This window comes from Balaenoptera physalus (genome assembly GCF_965194825.1).
Source record: "Balaenoptera physalus genome assembly, chromosome: 18".
NCBI classification, from domain to species: Eukaryota; Metazoa; Chordata; class Mammalia; order Artiodactyla; family Balaenopteridae; genus Balaenoptera; species Balaenoptera physalus.
The window spans coordinates 49,211,632-49,234,048 of NC_138899.1; the positions used below are offsets into that span (position 1 = coordinate 49,211,632).

At 38.2% G+C, this 22,417-nt stretch overlaps 2 long non-coding RNA genes and 1 pseudogene across 3 annotated transcripts in view; 1 reads left to right on the top strand and 2 right to left on the bottom strand.

Moving 5' to 3' along the window:
* Positions 1 to 22,417, bottom strand: part of LOC309647946 — a 908,978-nt gene that overhangs the window by 261,006 nt on the left and 625,555 nt on the right. The window lies entirely within an intron of this gene.
* LOC309647958 overlaps positions 1 to 22,417 on the bottom strand; it is a 401,872-nt gene that overhangs the window by 99,764 nt on the left and 279,691 nt on the right. The window lies entirely within an intron of this gene.
* On the top strand, positions 17,703 to 18,254 carry LOC309647679 (small ribosomal subunit protein eS24 pseudogene; annotated as a pseudogene). Its single transcript has one exon. The product of its transcript is annotated as a small ribosomal subunit protein eS24 pseudogene (transcript).

Below are 22,417 nucleotides of genomic sequence, written 5' to 3' on the forward strand. Positions count from 1 at the left end.
TTCCTCCTTTGTGTTCTAGTTTCTACTGCTATGTAAGAAGCTGAAACTGCACAATTCAGATTGGGACTGGAACCCACAAACTGGGACTCAAACCCAGCCAAGACCGACATTGGAATTTGAACCCAAGGGCTGAGACTCAAACCCAGACAAAACCCAGATTGGGACTTGAACCCACTGTCTCTTAATTGAGATCACACACCTGGTCTGAGGACTCAATGAAGCACAGGTTCTTGATGTCTTGTCACAGAAAGAATTCAGTGAGAGACAAAGTGATAGGTAAGAAGTGGACTTTTTTTAGAGAGATACACATTCCAGAGACAGAATGTGGTCCGTCTCAAAAGGTAAGAATGGCCCTGGGAGAAACATACTCCACAGGCAGAGTGTGAGCCATCTCAGAAGGTGAGAGGCCCCAAAATATGGGGTAGTTAGTTTTTATGGGCTGGGTAATTTCATAGGCTAATGAGTGGGAGGATTATCCCAACTATTTTGGAGAAGGGGTGGAGATTTCCAGAAATAAGGCTATTACCCACTTTTTGGCCTTTTATGGTTGGCCTCGGTACTGTCATGGTGCCTGTGGGTGTGTCATTTAGCATGGAAATGCATTACAATGAGTGTATAATGAAGCTCAAGGTCTGCTGGAAGTCAAATCTTCTGCCATCTTGGACCTAGTTCATTCTAACCAGTTTTTTTTTCATGTCCTATAGCTATGTCATACTTTTAAAGGTTGTGCCCTGCCCCCTTCCCTCCTGTTTCAAACCACCCCAAAACGCTCTGGCTTAAAAACAACAGTCATTTACACACAATTATTTTCACTCAGGGTGGTAGAGGATGACTGGGCTTAGCTAGGTGATTCTGACCTGTGTTCTCTCATGAGGCTGCAGTCAGATAGTTGCTGGGGCTGGAGTCACCTCAAAGTTTCCTCATTTATATGTGTGGCAATTCATAGTGGCGGTGAGCTCAGCCAGGGCTGAGAGCTGGGGTCCTTGGCTCCTCTACACACGGGCTGCCCCATGAGGCCTGGGCTTCCTCATAATATATAGTGTCTGGGTTCCAAAAGCAAGCACCTCATACACACTAGGTAGAGGTGGCATGGCCTTTTTTTATCTGGTTTTGGAAGTCGCACAGTGTACCTCTGCTCCTTTCTACTAGTCAGAAGGGGTCACTAAGACCAGCCCATATTCAAGGGTTGGGAAATTAGATCCAACTCTTGATGGGACGAACATCATGCAGGTATGAAGTGGGAGGGAATTGATGGTGATGGTCTTTGGAGACTAGTGGCCACAGTCAGGAATGCTTTCTTCTCTTCTTCTTCACTTCTATGAGCAAAATCCTTTACCTTTGAAGATCCACTTCATCTCTGACTCACGGACCTCAAAGCAGAATGAAGCCCACGCTCCTTTGTAAGCCTACTCTTCCCCTGTGGGCTTCTCATTTGCCATCCACACATATTGTTTAATTACTCCTTGGCACATGCACCTCTCCTAAGCACTTCTAGGAGCCCGAACTTTCCATTAGTCTTCAGGGAAGAGCTTTTATGGGCAAAATCTGAGGGGGAGGGCTGCAGGGTGTGTGACTTTCTTCTGATTGGTTGGTGGTGAGGTAACAGGGCGGTGCTCCAGGAATATCAATCATCAGCCTTCTGGTTCCAACTAGTCTGGGGTCCACTGCTTGTGCTCAGCCTGAAGTTACCATCCGCCACGTGGGTGGGGGCCCTAGTTCCTGTGTGACTCAGAGCTCTGTGTCAGATTGTTATGTATATTCTTTGAGGAGGTACTAGGGCCCTTTCCCCATTGCTGCACTATTGTTTCTTGGCTGCTCCTCCCTTGTCTCTGCAGCCCCTCCCTTCCCTGATTAGCAACTGTTTGAACCTTCCCTTTGGGACTCAGGAAAGGTCAAGGAGATTGAATGAAAGCTATTTCCTACAGATAAAAAAATGGGGACACCGAAAGATTTGTACTGGGAGGGCCTCACAGGGTTTTGCTCAGTTTCAGTAGTTCCACTTGTCGAATGGAAAAAAAATCTGTTTGTTCTTGAGAATTAAATTAATGAGAAATATGCTTCACATGATTGGTATTTAAGAGAAGAAAATTCAAATGGAGATGCTGACAGGGGAGCCCTAGGAAGCTCATCCCTGAGGCACACATACCTGGGTCTCCCTGCACATTGGGATTTCATAGGATCCTGGCCATATTTAAGCTAAAAGGGGAAAAAATTACCTCAGTGTCAGGAGGTATTTTAGACTCATTTGAAGAGGTCGAAGATCATAGCTGTAAATGGAACCTTCTGCTGAAGGAAAGGGGAATTTTGAATGTCGCTGAGCATTTCAAATGCTCCCAGGCTGGAAATGCCTTTGGAGGTAGAAAGAGCTTTAGTGCTCTTTTTTCCCCTCAGTGGACTCCAGCTGTTTGTGGTGAGTGCCCACGGGGCGCCAGGGCACCCACAGAGATAATGGGCAGGCTCTGGAGCTCCAGCTGACACCACGGCTAGGAATTATCCCCAAAGTTTACCGACTGATCAAGTGCATAATAAATTAAGGAAACATTTAGCCAGGAGTGATAAGAAAGTCTAAAATACTTCTCTATTCAGATTTAATTTTCCAAGCAATAGTTTCTAATATTAACCAAGGTGGTGGAGCTCCTAAATTATTTTTAAAATTTTTTTAAGATTTCTTTGAGTATCTCATTCCAGTGACTAATCAGATGACACCAAAATAGCAGGTGATTTAAATTGTTCCATCAGTATTACAAAGCCAACATTTTATGGATTCAGTCATTTTGGATTTGATTTCCTAATTAGCTTTTAAAAGAGAAATACAAAGGTTAAAAGCTGCTGCCTTTCTAGAATTCAAGTATTTAAAACTCCACTGCCAACCTGAAAACCTAATTTCAAAATTAAACAATCTGCCCAGAGCATCTAAATAAAAATCTAATAAAATCTGTTTATAGGTGAACCAAACTAAGACTTATGACAAATCTTGCTATGATCTGCTCCTTTTTAAATTCAACAATTTGTGGGTATAAATAGTGTCTTCATAAACCCTATACTAAGGCTTATTTCATGCTGTTGGCAAGGTGTGAAACAAATTTTATGTATATGTCTGATAGTCTTTCAACTGGTTCTTTAGATCAGATTAACAAACAAGAGGTTAGAGGACCAGAGAAGAGTTATAAATGGGGAAGGACAGGCAAGTTTGGAGACATAATGACTCATATCTTTTCAGAATCCTATCTATATAGTACATTTTCTTATTTAGTTTGACTCACCAAATTATAAATATTTTCACCCATCAAGTGTATTAATCCTTTCCTTTGATTTCTTTCATGATTTTATATATAGAAAGCTCTTCCAAATCCAGATTTTAGAGCATATGCACCCATGTTTTTTTCTGTAATTTTATATACTTACATTTTTATTGAGGTGAAATTCACATAACTAATCATTTTATTATACATATTTATTATATATTTTAATGTATTATGTATATATTTTATATATATGAATAACCATTTAATTTATAAAATATATGACTTAGTATAATGTGTATGGAGCAAAACTTGCCACCCCAAAATGTGTTTCTTTGGCCTGAGGATTAATCTAGGCAGATTATTTTTAAGACCCCAAAGACTCAGGAAGAATCTTTGACCTTCTCCATAACTGCCCAGAAGAATGTAGGACTTGTTCCACCAAGGGAGCCATCACCATAGATAATATGAACTAGACAGATGTGGTCGACAGAGAGGAACCCAGCAAAGTCTATTTGTTAAAATTACTCTCTTTGTCCCACTGTCTCTGAATAGCCCAGCAGACATTTGTTTACCAAACATTTGCTTTTCCATCTCCACATGAATTGCTTTCCTTCCCTTGGAAGCCCCAAATCCCTAGGCCCAACAACCTCTTTTGTCTTTAGCTAAAGATGGTATTTAAGGCGAGGGTGTCAGCCATTTTGGGGAGTTAGTTTTGGGGAGTTATTCAGTTTGGTCTCTCTCATGTATACATGTTATTAAACTTTTGTTTGATTTTCTCCAGCAGGAGAAAATCCGTCTCATGTCAGTTAATTCTTAGACCAGCCAGAAGACCCTAGAAGGGTAGAGGAAAAATTCTTCCTCCCCAACAAATAATTTTTAGGTTCATCCATCTTGGAGCATGTATAACTGTTATCAAATTAAGTCATATGGACCCTTGCTTGAGCCCTAGGCTTCTGCCTTCTTTTTCTGTTGGGTTCATGCAGCCAAAAATGAAACCAAAACTGAGATTGAAGCAGTGCAAGTTTCTTTTTTGTTTTTTTAAAAATTCCTTTATTTTATTATTATTTTTTTAAATTATTTATTTATTTATTTTTGGCTGTGTTGGCTCTTCGTCTCTGTGCAAGGGCTTTCTCTAGTTGCGGCAAGCGGGGGTCACTCTTCATCGTGGTGTGCGGGTCTCTCACTATCGCGGCCTCTCTTGTTGCGGAGCACAGGCTCCAGACGCGCAGGCTCAGTAATTGTGGCTCCCCGGCCTAGTTGCTCCGTGGCATGTGGGATCTTCCCAGACCAGGGCTCGAACCCGTGTCCCCTGCATTGGCAGGCAGATTCTCAACCACTGCGCCACCAGGGAAGCCCGCAAGTTTTATTCAATGGCCAGAGACTGGAAAAGTGGGAATTTATTTCACAAATCAACTTCTCTCCTTAATGGTGAGAGGAATTTATTTTAAGGACTAAGGACATTATGGGGAGGAGTGAGACTAATGATGGGGAGGCATAGGCATTAGTTTTCTGGGAGAGAGGCAGGGCTTTCCTGGAAATGGGGTGCCACCCCTTTTTTGGTCACTGACTTGCCATTGTGGTGCTTGTAGGTGTGTTATTTAGTTTGCTAATGTAGTAAAATCAGTGTAGAATGAGACTCAGGGTCAGTTGGAGGTCAGATTAATCACCATCTTGGTTTTACCTGGTTCTCTCCAGTTCTTCCTATAGCTTCCTTTCTTTGTGTACAGACCTGTGACTTAAAAATATATATTAGCTCCCTTTCAAGGGAGGGGTTGTGCAAGGGTCTGGTGGCAATCCTGGTAACATAACCACTTCAATCCTTTGTATGAATAGTATTTCATTATATGATATACCGTATATTTTTAACCATTCATCCATTGGTATACATTTGGGTTGTTTCCACTTCTGGCTATTGTGAATAGTGCTGTTGTGAACATTTGTGTACAAGTATTTGTTTGAATATCTGCTTTTAATTATTTTGGTGTATACCTAAGAGTATAGTTTCTGGGTCTTGGCATAATTATATTTTAACTTTTTGAGTAACTTATTTTTATGTTTAATTTTTTAAATTCATCGGTAATGTGAGGTTCTAAATGGATTGTTTCTAAATTGTTGATGTTACCAAAATTATTTATTGAATAATTTATTCCTTATCCTATAAATTTGCAGTTCTATTGTTTCGTCTGAATATTTTCTCAGAATTAGACACTTGAAAAATTATTACTGTGGCTCTGAAGATTTAAAATATCTGGTAAAGGAAACCCTCCTTTATCATTTATCTTTTTCAAGATTTTCTCAGGTAGTCTTGCTTTTTAATTTTTCAGTTTAAATTTAGAATCATGTCTGTCAAATTTTTAAAAAAGTCATTGCTCTTTTAATTGATACTGTATTCAAGCTATATATATTATTTTGGAAGAAATTGAGGTTAGTTAGTGTGCCTTTCCACTTAGTCATATTTTCTTTGGGATCTTTCTGTAGACTTTATAGTTTCACTTGTAGGGGAGGAAAAATCCCTCTTCCTCTGCCTTCATAGGTTCAATGGCTAGGGCCTGAGATTCACACTGGTAAAGACATTAAAGAGAGAAAAAACAATTTTCATTACTTATGATGACTGATGTCCAGAGTTTTATAAAGAAACGAGTCTCAAAGTGGTGGCCAGATGACTGAGGCTCCATACCATCTGACACTTAACAAAGGAAAAAGAGGTTTGGGGCTTCAGGGCAAAGAGGCAAGTTATATAGGAAGGGGAGGGGAGAAAATAGATGGTAAATAAGTGTTGTCTTATGCAGCTAAGAGTCTCAGGTGATAAGGATTATCTCAGGGGTAGCTCTTTTCTGGGTGTGGAGACACCTTTACAAATGAAAATTTCCTTTATAAAAGGGGTTGTTTCTACAGTTGACCCTTGAACAACATGGTTTGAACTGTGTGCATCGACTTATATGTGGATTATTTTCAATAGTAAATACTACAGTCCTACATGATCCACTGTTGGTTGAATCCATGGACGCAGAACTGTGGATACAGAGGGCAGACTATAATTTATATGCAGATTTTCCACTGCATGAAGGGTTGGCGCCCCTGACCCCTGAGTTGTTCAAGAGTCAACTGTGGTCTATTTTTAGGCAGTTAGGGAGAGGTAAATAGATTGCCCTGCCTTTGCTGGATCTCAGTAGTCTGGCCCCAAATAATCCATATGCCAAAGAGTCATATTTTGGGGTGGCGTATTCTAGTACTCTTCACATTCATTCTGGTGTCTGCATATTCCTTGGTAAGGTACTTAGTTATTTTATCTTTTTATTACTTTATGCATAACATTTCCTCCCAATATTAATTTGGAGGCATTTATGTTTTTAATTTCACTTATTAATTCTAGTTCATTTTCAGTTTATTATCTGATATTTTCCACACAAACTACTGCCTACATAAACTTACATGATATGTAAGTAACAATAATTTTCTTTCTCCTTTCCAATAGCTATATCCTTATATCTTTTTGTTTGGTGAGAACTTTCAAGACAACAGACTTTATTTTGTTCATTTTTATACCCCCAGGGCCTACAAAAATGTATGCACTTAATATATATTTTTGAATAAAGAAGAGGGATTTTTGTGTAATAATTATTGTAGTAGGCATTATTGCTTCATTCAGATTTTAATAGAAATGTTTACAGTATTTTACCATTGACTATGATATTACCAATTGGTTTGAAATAGGTATTCATTATAGGAAAATAGTTTTTTATTCCTAATTTTTAGAGACCTTAAAGTTAAGAATAGGAATAAATTTTTATCAAACACCTCTTCCTAATGTACTCTTATATTTCCTACTTATTTTGACGTTTAAAATGTTATATTAATAAATTTACTGTAACAAATTATGCTTGGTGATAGTGAATTATTATTTTAATGTACTGTTGAATTTAATTCACTAGTACTATATTTGGAATTTTCATATAAGCTTTCGAAATTAGTTTGGAGGGTGTTAAGTTCAAAGGCTTGCCTCTGAGCTCACTTCCTGCCTCACTTCCCCTCAGGGTGTGGTCCATATGTTCCTGGAAGGAATGGAATTAATATCAGAAAAGATAGGATTAGCACAGCCCCTAAGGAAATGGGGCCCTGGTATTGCACATTGGAAATCAATCCTCCTTGTTTTCTTCAAATTCTCGGAAACCACAGACTGGCGTCAGCTAAGGTGATGTCTGGCGCCTATTGTTAGGTTAAAGCGTTTGCACAAATCCCTCATTGTCTACAGATTTTTCTTTCCTTTTCCATGGTCATTTCCTTGAAGGAGACTCAAGCTATCATAAAAGTTGCATTTTCCCATTTCATGGGATGGTTTTATTGTTGTTGTTTCCTTGAGATAAGTTCAGCACCGTTATTTGCATACACTTTGTTGGGCATTAGGAGTCAAAACCCTTTCATCAGAAGCCAGAATAACTGGTAGAAAGAGGATTAAACAATTCATATGTGGAGCACACCACACAGGGTAACCTGAGAAGAGTGCTCCCTGGCTCACTGATAACCATCCTGTGTCCTAACACCACAAGCATGGTGCAAGAATGCATAGCACGGAGAATGCACAATGCAGTTTACCATGCACGTTTTTGCTGCCTCACAGTACAGAATAGTGTTCAGGGTAGGGGAAAATCATCTAGTAACCATTAAAAAATGTTTCTGCTATCGTCAGAACACTTGTGTCCCCCTCTCTCCCAATTCATATGTTGAAATCCTAATGCCCCGTGGATGGTATTAGGAGGTGGGGCCTTTTCGAGGTGCTTAAGTCATGAGGTGGAGCCTTCATGAATGGGATTAGTGCTTTTATAAAAGAGACCCACAGAGCTGTCGCTCTCCTTCCACCATTTGAGGACTAAGATTGTTTCAGACATAGTTTGTGACTAATCAGTGCTTGCCGTGACAGCATTAAATCGAATATGCATGTTTCAGAACACACCTCAAAGACAAACAGAAATGATTATTTTTAATAACATACCAACTTGAATAATAGAAAATATTATTACCTCCTTGTAGATAATGGAAGGTTGATTATAATCTAGGTTCATTTCTATATGAACATAGTAGATTTGGAAGAGGCTAAAATAACTTGTGGGTGGCTAAACATTATCTTTTTGGCCATACTGTGGGTGGAGTTGTGGAAACATTTTCCACATTCTTAGGTGGTTAGGACCTGCCTAAACAAGTTGACCTGACCAAAAGTTAATACCACATCCACCAGATACGGTGTTCACAGTGCCTGGCACATTCTAGGTGTTCAATAAATATTTGTGGACTAAATAAATGAATGGATATTTTTGGTACCAAAAGATGCAGCTGATTATGTTTGGATAAGTATGAAGAAAGTGACAAATATTTTCTACCCTTTCATGTAACACTATAATTTTTAACATAAAGAACTGAGAAAAAAATTACCGATTTCTGTGAAGTTACTTTAAAGACCTGGAGGAGTAGCCCCCAAAGTTATGCATTCAAGGTTTCTGTTGGCACATCCCCTTCCCCTCATGTCCTCTTAGTAACAGAGATGGGGACAGGAGTGGGGTGGAAATTGAAAATGGCCTTCAGGGAAGAGCCATAAAAATGATGAGCAGGTGGATATATGACTATGAGAGAAGGCTGAGGGAATCAGGACTTTAGATGGGTGAAACGAGAATGAGGAAAACTTAATATTTTCCTTCAAGGATATGAAAGGTTATAATGAGGAATGTGCTGATCAGCTGCTCTTTACTGTCACAGAGGACGGAACTAAGAAAAAAGAGGGACACTTTATAGAGAAGTAGGAGAACTTCATGGTGAGGCCTATTAAATACTTGGCTCTATTACCGAAACGGGGAGTGGGGAGGTAGGAGACATCAGTGGTTCTCAAGTGTTCCTAATGAACCAGCATTATCAGCATCACCTGAAAATGTGCTAGAAATGCAAATTCTGGAACCGGGTCCCAGACCTACTGAATCAGAAACTCTGCAACAGGTCATTTAACAAGCCCTTCAGGTGATTCTGATGGAGTTTAGGTTTGAGAATCATTGGGATAAATAAATTCTCATGGATGCTTAGTTTCCAGATATCCTTGGGAAGCAAAAGTCTTGAAGAAATGAAGACTTTAAGCCTCTTCCAGCTCAATATTATCTGTATTTTATCAAGAAGACACCCTTATTATGGTAGTTTATATTCACCAATGCTAGAAACCTCAAGGAATAAAAGTTGTCTATTGGAAGATAAAATTATTGGTTGTTTTGGGATATAAACTAGATTGTAATCAACAATAGTAAAAACTGCTCCAGAGTAAAAGGGAATTCCTTTGCTCCAGAAGTTACTAAAGGTACTTCACAGAGAGTGTCACCTTAGGAAAAAAAAAAAAAGAAAAAGTAAACCACTGGCATTTGAATGTCAAAATTTCAGGATCTGGTGAGAGGTGTGGACACACAGAGTGATGATTATGATTAGGGATGCTCTTATGAGACAGCGTTAATGAAGAAAGGAAGAATAGTTTGTACTAGGGAGGGTGCTATAAAATAGGCACTCTTAACGCTGCTAGAAAGATTGAAAAAGCTACAACCATAGTCTTTCTGGAGAAAAATTTGGCAGTGTGCATTAAGAAGATGTTCTACCTCATTAATTTACTAATTTAACTTTTCAGAACTTAACCTAAGGAAACAATCAGAGGTGTAGACTAGAATGTTTGTTGCAGTCTTATTTGTGGTTGTAAGAAATTTTAAAGCAATCCCTAATGGCCTGCAGATTTTTCCTGTATAGTCAAAGAAATAAAAGTGACAATATATAAAGGATATATATGTAAAAGAAGTATTCATATATTGTTTGTAGTGCCAAAAAACACACACAAAAACCCAAAACAACCCAAACAAACAAAATCTAGAAACAAGTGAATGTCCTTCCTTAAGAGAATGGTTAAATAAACCCTGGTAATTTCATGAAATATTATGTTGACATTAAAAAGAATGAAATTTAAACCACTGTCTTAGAGGATTTTCCATAATGCATTGTTAAGTGATAAAAGCAAGATGAAAGGAAGAATTCATATGTTTTCATTAAAAACAACTCATCCATATATGTGTACATGTTTGATTATATTAGAATGTATGAATGTGAAAGCAAGCCAAAATATGTATTTAAAAAAACATGGCTATGATAAAATTAACATGCATAATAAGGCCCTGTTTATGTAAAGTTATACAAATTTATGTGTATTTATTTGTAGTAAGATATTTGAATGTTTGTTTACTGACCATAGTTCTCTTTGGGTTGTAGGATTTAAGGTGATTATTGCTTTAGTCCTTATTCTTTTGTATACTGCTTGATTTCTTTGTATAATGAGCATACAGAACATAACATTTTTTGTTGTTAAAAAAAAAAAAGCCCCACCAGTGGAAGTATAATAATGAACAGAATCCACTCTCTGTCATCATTTAGGAACTAGGAAACAAAGGAAAAGCTGTGTTGGAAAGTATGAATGACCAGAGACGGCTTTCATAGAGAAGTGTTGGATGAGGCTAAACAGAGGGGAAGGAGTTAAGGAGAAATGGTGGAGGGGGCATCAGACACAACAGTTAGAGGTGGTCTGTGCAGAAAAGGGCTCTGAGAGCCTAGAATTGTTTGCATTCTGAGAAGAAGGAATCCATGTACCTAAGGTCCACTGAGATGACTACACCAGCTCTGTTGGCGGCGGGGGAAGGTATGAGTTGGGGTATTTTCAGGAAGCTTTCCTGTTGATCCCTGGCATGCAAGTTACCTGTCCCTTCTGACTGTTAATGATTCCTATTATCTACACTCCCTCGAACATTCTCCGCTCTGCCCTGCTTGTACTTCTGGACAACTGAGGCAGTAAGACTGGGAGAAAAAAGCAGGAAAGGAGATCCCTGACTCCTGAGTCTCCCTGCCTCCTCCATTCTTGGGTCCCTGGTGAGAGGAAATGGGTTTCCCTTCTTATTCTCAATCAAATGCCCTGTAACTGGCTTCCTTATAGTGCTTACCAGTTTCTAGTTTCTTGTTGTTGTTAGTGGAATTATCTTTAAAGTTTTTTAACATTACAGTCTGATATTATAAGATGTAAAATTTAGGTTGAGCCCATATCAAGGGATTAATTTAGAAAGCACGGTCAAGACTGGTCAGCTAGGATGCTAATTAAGTACAGCTGAAGGGTCAGAAAGCACTCTATCAGAAAGGACCACACTCCAGAGGTAGCTATTGCAGGCCCTCCAGTTATCCACATCTCCATCAACAACAGATTGTTTCTAATTAGCATATTTGATGTCAGAAATAGGTTTCTATTTGCATAAAATGCAGCCTGTTGTTTAATGTGGGGAATATTAGAAAATGAGCTGTCAGTTGTGAAATTAAGGAATTTAATAGCCAATGAATGTTTAATAAATAGCATAAATAGGGTATAAGAATCCAGCAAGGTTTGTGACTGTACCCTCAGGGACTGCACTTGAAAGGTCTGGTTTGTAGCCATGAACTCTAGACTCTGTCAGGCTATCAGGGTGACAGAATCCTGCCTCTGGAAACTTGGCATTGTCCTAAAATGAGCCTTTCATGCAAGTTAGTGGTTAAAACATCTGAAAGGGAAGAGAATGGAGGCCTTCTCCAGTCTACAGAAGTCATATGAATTTTTTTTTTAATACTTGCTTTGCTAATAAAATTTTAGTTAATAAACATCTATTGGTCTGACTTGCTTTAAGCATAACTTATTGTCTGGAAATGGCTGACTCTCTCTACTTGAAACTTCTTTGGTGGCCACCATTTTCTATAAAAGACCCTAAGAACTATGCATGTGGTCAGTAGGTCAGTTTGCAGTAGTTGGCATCATGTTTGTTGTATTCCTCTTTCCTTAGGCTGTAAACTCCTCATCTGGTTTATACACTGACACCTAGTGCAGGGGCTGCTACTGTAAGTGTGTAGAAATAACTAGGTTGTGAATCAGTTGGCTGTGCTCTCCAGTGCTCCTTCCTACTCTTCTCCAATCTTCCTGCTGAAAGTAATCAAAGAAGCTGGACCTTTTGACACTGCCCAGAGAACGACCCAAAGCTTCAATGAGTTCAGACAAGGAAAAGGGACTGTCTCCAGGCTGAGTTATGAATTTTACTCTTGGCCCTTAGGAAATATGTATTGTGGCCACATGTTTACACAAACTTCTTTTTAGGAGTGATTGTGAAATCATGCACCTCAGATTGGGACTTGAACATGTGTGCCAGGACTCGAACCCATCCAAAACTCAGATTGGGACTCAAACCCGGCCAAAACCCACAGTCTTCCAACTGAGATCACACACCTGGTTTCAGGACTTAATGAAGCTCAGGTTCTTAATGTCTCATCGCAGAAAGAATTCAGTGAGAGACAAAGTGATAGGTAAGAATTGTATTTAATTAATTAATTAATTTCTTTTTGGGCTGTGTTGGGTCTTCATTGCTGCGCGCAGGCTTTCTCTAGTTGTGGCAAGCAGGGGCTGCTCTTCGTTGCCTGTGCAACGACTATAGTCACGGGCTTCAGTCACGTGCACGGGCTTCTCATTGTGGTGGCTTCTCTTGTTGTGGAGCATGGTCTCTAGGCACATGGGCTTCAGTAGTTGTGGCACACAGGTTCAGTAGTTGTGGCACATGGGCCCCAGAACGTGCAGGCTTCAGTAGTTGCCATGCCTGGGCCCAGTAGTTGCGGCCTGCGGGCTCTAGGGCACACGAGCTTCAGTAGTTGTGGCACATGGGCTTTAGAGTGCAGGCTCAGTAGTTGTGGTACACAGGCTTAGTTGCTCCACAGCATGTGGGATATTCCCAGACTAGGGATCAAACCCATGTTCCCTGCATTGGCAGGTATATTCTTAATCACTGTGCCACCAGGGAAGTCCTGAAGTGGATTTATTTAGAGAGAAACATGCTCCACAGACAGAGTGTGGGCCACCTCAGAAGGTGAGAAAGGCACCAGGGAATGGGGGTTGTTAGTTTTTATAAGGGTGGGTAATTTCATAGGCTAATGAGTGGGAGGAGTATTCCAGCTATTTCGGGAAGGGGCAGGGATTTAACGGAATTGGGCCACCAATTTAAAGGAATTGGTCCACTTTTTGATCCTTATGTTGGCCTTGGAACTGTCATGACGCTGGTGGGTGTGTCATTTAGCTTGCTGATGTGTTACAGTGAGCATATACTGAGGATCAAGGTCTAGTGGAAGTTGACTTGTCTGCCATCTTGGACTCATTTGGTTCTAATCAGTTTATGTCATGTCCTTGGGCTATGTCATTCTTTCAAATGTTGTGCCCTGCCCCCTTCCCTCCTGTTTCAGTTGTGGCAGATTGGACAAGTGGAAATGAAATAGTACGGTAATAAAAAGAGTGGTCGTAGAATCAAACAGCCTAGTTAAACTCTGCTCCTCTTCTTACTGGTATGATTGTGGGCAAGTTTCCTCATAAATGCAGTAGTGACTTACAGGTTTGCTGGGAGGATTAAAGGAGATAATACATGTAAAATATTTAGAAAAGAACCTGCTGCGCCTGAGGTAAGCTCTAGGTGATAATTAGCATTTCTTATTATCGTCATTATTTATACCAGGAAACACAGTTGTGAATAAAGTGTTTGGGTACCAGGTGCTCATTTCTCTAAGTAAGTGTTTTCAAACTGGGAAGAACATTGAATCATCTGGAGAGCCTGTTAAATATTTGGATTTTTACCCCCTGCCCCTGGAGACTGATTAAATGTCTCTGATCTGTAGTCAGAGATTCCCCTCAGGTGATCCTTCTGTTAAGCCAAGTTGGGGAACACTGCTTTAAGTGAGTAAGGAAATGAATTTCTAAGCACCTGCAATCATCTAGTTTAAAGTTGGTTTCTGATTGAGAAACCTGCCTGGGGCCATCTTTGGTGCCTCAGGGCACCTTTTGGTAGAGAGAGCTAATTTTCTTCCTTAAAGCAATAAGAATTTGGACTTTGGACTCTAAAACAGTTGGGTTTGAATCTGTTACTGGAGTGTGACCTCTAGCCTTTCTCAACTTCCATTTCCTTGTCTGTAAAATGTGAACAATAACAGTTTCCTCCCCCTGGGATTCTTGTAGGATTAAATGAGATTATCTATTTATCTACCTACCTACCTACGTATCATCATCATCTACCATATATCTATCTATTTATTAATCACCAAGCAAATTACTTTACTGAGCAAAGGCTCAGTAAGTAATTATAAATCATAATTAGGATTAGTCATAATCTGACCTCCCCTTCCAGTGTGGCTTGGGTAACCCCTACTGAGCCTTACCCTCCTGCTGGTAACAGCTATAAGTTCTGGACAAAACTGAAAAACCAGTGACCTAAAGGCATGAGAGAATGAACAAAAGCAGGCAGATTCTGGAGAGAAGCTGACACTTTAAAAAAGCAAACTGCATGGATGAATTACCCATTTTCCAATAGTATTTAGTCTGAGGGCAGGCCAAAATTGGCATCAAGATGTCACTAAAACTCTAAAAGAAAATTTTCAATTTTTCTGGCCTAAAGAACCAGAGGACAAGTTGGGGCAACCACAGATATTGACAAATGAAGGGGAAATTCCAGAGACTTTGAGAGGGAGCGCTCCAAGTTCTGTTATAAAATCTGCCCAAATCTCTGGCTAAATGTCAAACCATGCATGGGACAGATTCCAGCCAAATATTAAACTGAACTAAGTTTTAAGGTATTTTCCAAGAGACAATGTTTTCAGTTTGACTCCAACCAAGTAATTGTTTACTAAAACAGAAAATTTACACCTTCAGAGGAATATAAAAGAATTCAGTTTCTAAAACACAATATTTACAATGTTGAGAATACAATCCTGAATAACTAGACATTTAAAGAGCCAGGAAAATATGATCCATTCTCAAGAGAAAAGACAAATTCTGAGATGGGCAAGGTGTTAGAATTAGCAGGCAAAGATTTTAAAGCGACTATTTAACTATGCTTAAGGATGTAAAGAAAAATATGTTTGCAATGAATTAAATATAGAAAATCTCTGCAAAGATAATGAAAAACCATTTGGATACTATAGAAATAAAAATACCATATCTTAAAATTTTAAAAAGTTACTGAAGTAGACTGTAGTTTAGCAGTAGACTGCAGATGACAGAGGAAAATCAGTTTACTTGAGCTAGATTAATAAAAATTATCAAATCTGAATCATAGGAAAAAAGGTTGAAAAAATTGAATGGAGCCTCAACGTACTATGGAATGATATATAAAGTCTAACATATGTAAAACTGAAGTCTCAGAAACCGAGGAGAGAATGAAATAAATCCTAATTCTAACCCTGATGTGAGTAAATAGAGATAGGGTAAAGATGTAGAAGGAGGCATGAAGAAATTTACCAGAACCTCGCCCTGTGGGAAAAAATTCTTTTCGATGTCTTCCTCTATCATCTATTATAATCTTTCTAAACTTTCAAAATGCAAATAGCATCTCTTACTTGAAATGCTGATTCTTTTAAAAGTTCTCTCTCTTTGTTTTTCTCCCTTCCTTCTTTTTTCCTTCCTTCCCTCCATTCCTCCTCTTCCTTTTCCTTCTCCTTCCTCTACTACTACTACCTCTCCTCCTCCTCCTCCTTCTTTTTCTTTCTCTCTCTCTCTCTCTCCTCCTGTCAGCAAATGTTTATTGAGTTTATTGAGTTCTTAATACATTTTCTGGAGAACAAGAACTTCATCTAGTTCCTATTGCTGGCCTCCTACTGGAGAGTACCTTTTCTTGGTTTTAAAGGTTTAATGCATGCTTGGGTTGAATTGGGGTGGGGTTCGATTCAGCAGCATTTTTCTCTTGCCTAATAGACTTTCCTGTTTTCCTTGCTCTCTGGAAATATATCCCTTAATCTTTTCCTTTGCTGTGCAACTGGAGTGGGTTTTAATATCTTAACACTGCTTTAAAATTTCAGTGGCTCATAGTTACCTTCCCAACAGAGTCTAAGATTTTTATTTTGAGATCTAGGCTCCTTGTGGCTTCCAGGCTCACCTTAAGCTCTCACCAACTCATTTGTACCCCACTGTGCCCTGTTGCTCCATGTCTCCATGTTTTCTCCTCCCCCTCCCGTATCTGCCTGATGGAGGCCTATCCAGCAATAAGACAACAAATGAACAAAAACATATTCAGGTATGACCTCTGAGAATCAACCCAGACCATCCTAGAGAAAGTTAATGATTCTTTCTTTCATACTACCATATTAGATCAAATCTAAAACACAGTTTTTCCCCTACATCTTATCATTTCTGAAATCAGGGAGCCTTTATCATTGCTGGTATCTTCTGATCACTGGTGGCCAGGCAGACAGCAGTTATAACATGGTTGTTGTTTTATGCACATACTTAAAGTTGGTTATTATTTATGGAAACATGACTGAACAACTGCAAACCTTCATTGTAAACACACTATTTAAGGAAGGCTTTCAAAGGAGGATCATGAATCTTGTTTGAAATCTTTTGTTGACAACTTCTCCATAAAGTCAAGAAAAAAACGAGCAGATACTTGCAGAAAGAGTATCAGCAACTTGAAAGAAAATCCTACACTGTGTTGAAAGACATAAACATGAAAAACTCTGACTCAAAAAGTAATATTGAAAAGATAAACTCTGAATTGGAAGAAATTTCAGGAGCATATTAATCAATTTATTTCACTTATATTTTCCTTTTAATGTACATACAATATAAATATGTATGTTCAAAATATATATGCAATGATATATAAGCTCTCTATGCACAAAGTACATGTATGTCATGTATATAGGAGATTTTTATAAATATTTCTTAAAATAAACTGAACACAACTTGTAAAGGAGAGCAAGAACTGACAAAACCAGCATTAAAAAGATCAAATGGGTCAGAAGCAGTCTTAGATCAAATGTGCTTGAGGCACAAACCTCCTTGACTAATCGTCTCATTCACTTTTTGTTTAGATTGGCATTGAAAGTCTATTATCTCCACACCCAGAACACCTGACTCTAAGACTAGCCCTAGGAAGAATCCAGTAGTGACTATGATAGAAGTGCAAATAGAAGAGGAGTTGAATCCTACAAATCTAGTGTGAGTGGCTATGTAGCCATGTGGTGGTGATAGATGGTCAGCACCCAGATTGGTCTGGGACCATTGGGAAGAAGGTCAGGTCTGAGAGATGCTGGGCTTATGGATATGGTCTTCAGACATTTTTTGCCCTCCTATGTATTTTTAAAATGACCTCAAAGATTTTTTACCATAATTTAGATAATTGCAAAAAGATGCAGTTTCTGGTATTTTCTAAATATTGACATTTAAGTGTGAAACTGTTACATCACCCTTTTAGATGTATCCAGTGGAATCTAAATACCATAATGATTTAATATCCATTATCATCCAGTTTAAATATATATAATTATGCTCTTAAGTTTAGAAACTTTTATAATTTTCCCTGTCTCCTTGAACTTGAGTTTCTGATTTCAGGAAAGCAAAGTATGCCAAAAAGATTCTATCAGCTCTTTTCCTTCCTGGCTGCTTGAAGATCCGCCGCCATTATGAATGACACGGTAACTATCCGGACAAGGAAGTTCATGACCAACCGACTACTTCAGCGGAAACAAATGGTCATCGATGTCCTTCATCCTGGGAAGGCAACAGTACCTAAGACAGAAATTCGGGAAAAACTAGCCAAAATGTACAAGACCACACCAGATGTCATCTTTGTGTTCATTCCGAACCCATTTTGGTGGTGGCAAGACAACTGGCTTTGGCATGATTTACGATTCCTTGGATTATGCAAAGAAGAATGAGTCCAAACACAGGCTTGCAAGACATGGCCTGTATGAGAAGAAAAAGACCTTGAGAAAACAGCGAAAGGAACGCAAGAACAGAATGAAGAAAGTCAGGGGGACTGCAAAGGCCAATGTTGGTGCTGGCAAAAAGTGAGCTGGAGATTGGACAACAGAAGGAATAAAGACTCTGCAGTGACTGTGTCTGTGGTGATTGTGCAGATTTTTCATGAGAGAGTTAATAAACTAAGACTTTTTACATAAAAAAAAAAAGATTCTATCAGACTTATCAAATGAGAATTAATTGTACCTATTATTTTAAAATTTATAGGCACCCTGTTTACTCAAACCCAGTGTACACTCAGAAAAGATAGGGAAACTAAATATAGTGTTAATTTTATTCCACTTTTGCCAGTATTATATTTTGATAAAATACTTTTATTTTATCATGTGGCTTAAATAGTTTTTCATCTAAAACTTAGAGTAGAAAATTTAGCTCATTAATGATCAACATAGAGATTACTTAAAAAGCAAAGGCACATTGTCAAACTGATTAACTTAGACTTAACTTCATCTCAGAAGATGTCTAACTTCATTTTTTTGGAAAAAAAATTTAAAACATATTTAGATCATTATAGATTCACAGAAAATTCCAAAACCAGTAGAGAGAGAACTCATGTACCCTTCACCCAGTTTCCCCCACTGGTTACATCTTACTATCAAAACCAGGAATGTTAGATCTTTTGTTATAGTCACAAATCTTTAAGGCTCTGTTAATTGTTTTCAGTTCATTTCTCTTTCTGTTGCTCAGACTGTGTAATTTCTATTGTTCTGTCTTTTAGTTAACTGATTTTTTCCTCTGTCTTCTCATTCTGGTGTTGACCCCATACACTGAGCTTTTAAAATTTCAGCTATTGCTTTTTTTGGTTCTAAAATTTCCATTTGGTTCTCTTTTTATATATCTTCTATTTCTTTGCTGAGATTTTCTATTTCTTTTCTGAACCTTCCTATTTCTTAAAATTTGTTTAAATCATGTCCGTAATTGCTGCTGAAACATTTTTATCATGGCTGCTTTAGAATCTCTATCAGATAATGCTACCATCTGTCATCTCCATGTTGGGGTATGTTTGATCATCTTCACTCATTTGAGTTAAGATTCTCCTGGTTCTTGGTATGATGAGTGATTTTTTTTATTATATCCTGTATATTTTGAGTATTGTGTATTAGACTCTGGATTTTATTTAAATATTTTGTTTTAGCAGACTTCCTCTGACAGCATGCTGGTGGGTAAATGTGGACACCACTCAGTTGCTGTCAGTCAGGTGCAGGTAGATGTCCAGATTCCATGAACACTCTGGGAGAGGGTGCCTTTGTTACTGTTGGACAGGGGTGGATGTTTAAGCTCCTCATATGGCCTCCACTGGGATCTCTTCTTACCACTGAGTGGTGGTGAATGTCCTGGCTCCCTGCTTAGCCTTGTCTGACACCACCCTGGCAGTAGGAAGGCACACCTTGGGAGTGGGAGTATGGCCTTGACTTTTTTCATGGTATGTGGCTGGAGTAGGGCAGTATTGTCTAAAAGTTTTCTTTCTTGCTGGGTAACCCTTTCCTGGCCCTTTGGCTAGAGAAAGCAGGCTTTGGGGGGGATTTTTTTCCCCCTGTACCTGTTGGTGTTTCTGGCTTCTCTGGTGCCCAGTCTACAATATATAGAAGGCAAACAGAAAAACTAGGGGACTTATCCCTGTGCTGTTCCATAGGTCCCAAGGTCCCTCACCGGTCCACCTTCTTCCTTTCAGAGTCTTCTTGTTTGTTTTTTAATATAATGTCCTGAATTTTTTTTTTTTTCACACACACACACTGTATTTTATTTTTACAAGAGATAAATAGACTGACACCAAGCATTGTACATGGATGACCACAATAAAAGCAACAATGACTGCAATTACCAAACACGAAACACACTCGTACTATGTCATAATATTGTATAATGTCCTGAATTTTAAATTGTACTTAGTTGGTGGAATATAGAGAAGTGTGTCTACTCCATCTTTTCCTAGAATTGGAAATCTCTCTGACTTCATTTTTAAATTAAATAAATGTATCAGTAAGTGGGTTTTGAAGTATATAATGGAAACTGTGAAGAAAGAAATTATAGAATACATCTTATAAAAGTGATTAGTAAAACTGTTAAATCAATATTTAAATGTTTTTGATTTAATACATCTAATTTATCCATTTTATACTAAGACATAAAAACAAAATAATTCAATATATAGTTTATCATTACTTAATTTGTAACAATGTAGTGTAATGTATAGGTAAAATTATGTCACCAAAAAATTAGAGATTATAGTAAAAGTCATGACATTTCTTAGGTAAATATGTGTGCATGTGCATACGTGGTGTGTGTGTGTGTACATCATATTTTGGTGTCTGGTTTTTAAGTATAATTAAATAATATTCAGCTATACACATAAGTAATAACTCCATTAGTTTAGTTTGACACTATGATCAAAGTTCCTACGTATGAAACAAAAGAGAAAGGTATATAAACTGCTGAAAATGAATCAGTCTGGCAGCTAGCATAATTTTCTATTTTATTAATAGCAGGTAGAAATACTAAACTTTTCATAAGATGAAGATTAGAATAAATATTTCAAGATATGAATAGATAAAATAGTTTTAACTACCTTATTTAATAATACACACTAATTTCTGAAAGAAATCTTATAGAGGTTTATATGTGGGTTTTACCTAATCTATCTTGCAAAATTTGGAATCCTAGGAAACATTCCACTTACATTTAAAAGATCTGTGTCACTAACTCATACTGTTTAGGCTGATGGAAGGTGCTTTTCTTTCTTCTGATGCAAGCTGCTTTTTTCCCGGCTAATAACATGTCTTAGGGATGAGCACTGAGAATAGCTGAAAAGAAGTGCTTATATTTAAATACATAAAAAGAAGGGACCATTTTTAGACTTCAATATTTCCCACAGATACTCCTTTTGCCTTACTCTCAACAGATTCTCCCTCATGAATAATGAATCTTTTGATAATAATCTGAGTATAAAAGAAGTAAAGTCATTAAGCAAAAATGATCGTTACTCCCACATTATTTTATTTTATTTTTATTATCATTGGCCCCACTTTATTGTATATGTGCTTTTAGAACATACAAACAGGGACCAAAATTTTTCATTTTTAATGCCCACCCTCATTATTATCAGAAGTACATAAAAAAGAAGAAACGACTGGAAGCTGTAAGAACTTAGAGGGTCTTGCGTAGTCATGAAAGAAGGTCCTCTCCCTTGATGATTCTTACAGTGGGAGTGGGGAGTGAGGCTGTGGCTCACTTTTGGTAAAGCAAGAAAGGGGCTCTTGGTGAACCCAGGTGCATTATCAGGCAAATCCTTCTTAGGAAAGGGTATGAGTGGAGTCTGAGAACCTGGAAATTGATTTTCTTAAATCTACAGGGGGATTCTGGTTCAAGGTGGTGACGTAAGAGGATCCTGAACTCATCTCCTCCCACAAACACACCAAATCTTCAGATACATATAGAATAACTTCCTCTGGATAAAACCTAAAAACTGGCTACACATCAGGCTCCTACACATTAGGCAAATGAGAGGAGGCCCACATAGCTCAAAGCACGTAGGAGAGGCCGGGACACAATCTAGTCATAAACCCCACCATGGTATGGCAACTATAGTTAATAATACTGTATTGAATATTTGAAAGTAGCTAGGAGAATGGATCATGAAAGTTCTTATCACAAAATATTTTTTTGTAACTATACGTGGTGATGGATGTCCAGTGAACCTATTGTGATGATCATCTTGCATCTTGATACAAATATGGAATCATTACGTTGTACACCTGAAACGAATGTAATGTTATGTCAATCATACCTCATTTTTAAAAAAAGGGATGCCCAGACAACTATAGGAATTCCCATACCCCTTGGAAAGCCTTTTTACTCCCAGGGCTACGAGTATCCCATTTGACCATCCCTGCTCAGATCACTGCCTTAGCATGTGGACCTTGGGACATGAGAGGGAACGAGAGAACTGACATGATATCAAAGCCCTAGGAAGAGTGCGTCTTTCAATAACTGTTAGATTATCAGTGTGTTTGGTGATAACAGTGACACAGAAGTTGTGAGAGATATCAGGACACACGCTGAGTTTGAGAACTTAGAATTGCTTTTTTTAGCATTGGTTAGAATAACCATACATTCCCTTTTTGTGCACTCTTGCTTATTTATGAAATTTTGACTCTTCATTAAAATTACATAGGGTAAAAAAAAAAAAAAAAATTACATAGGGTAATCACCCATTGATAGAGGTTTAAAATTAGCTGGAAGGGTACAAGGGTCACTATTTGGATTAATTAATTCAAGCAATGATGCTCTCTCAGGGCTAGTAATACCGCACTAT